The sequence below is a fragment of the Atta colombica genome, unplaced genomic scaffold, assembly GCF_001594045.1.
Source record: "Atta colombica isolate Treedump-2 unplaced genomic scaffold, Acol1.0 scaffold84, whole genome shotgun sequence".
Taxonomy (NCBI): Eukaryota; Metazoa; Arthropoda; class Insecta; order Hymenoptera; family Formicidae; genus Atta; species Atta colombica.
The window spans coordinates 529,994-530,866 of record NW_017259577.1 but is presented as its reverse complement, the minus strand read 5'-3'; positions in this window follow the sequence as shown (position 1 = coordinate 530,866).

The window sequence follows — 873 nt, the reverse complement described above, 5'->3', positions numbered from 1 at the left end:
ATATATATATATATATATATATATATATGATATAGTATTTTTTTTCAAGTAATACTTCTAACTTTTCGAACTTGAAATTTGCAGCTTTGTCGCAATTAGCGTTTAACATTTGACGGGAAGTGATTTATTGTCCGTAAGTGACCCCGATAATCCCCTGTAACGTTAACAAAACTAATCACTGAAAATGAGTTAAACATAATTAGGAGAAACGCATTCCATACGATCGGACGAGTACAACAACATACATTGACTACTTTTGCCTCCTTAACGTTAAACCGCTGCGACGCACGTCGAAATAAGCTGATCGATCGAACCTGTCGGCAATCGAACCGTGACATTCGCTGAAGTTCATTTGTACAATCCTAATGTACAATACAATTGGGGAATAATTTCCTTATCTGCGTTAATCAACGCTGTGATATTGGCAGAAGCATTTTCCCTGGCTTTGCTGATTTCATCCGGGAAGGGAATTCTAATCGCTTTATCTGTCCCCCAAGTCGCAAATATACGATCTATCATGATATGAAAATATATAATTCATGTAACATACACCGGCTTCACATCTTCAAAGAATGTATCATCATTTCTCACAACTATATATGGTCCAATCCGCGCGAAAACATTGATATTTGTGCTTAGATCATAATTGTGGCATAGGACCATAGTTATATTATAGTATATTATTTTTATAACTTGATACACAACAGTTAAAATCGAGCTTTTGATTATGAAATACCGAATTCCTTTCAGTAATCAACTATTGAGAGTCAGCCTTTTACGGCACATTCCTCGTATTACAAACGATTCAAATAAAACGCTTTAATAAAACATGCAAGCAACGTTAAATATCAACAACACCGCATCGCGTGCATA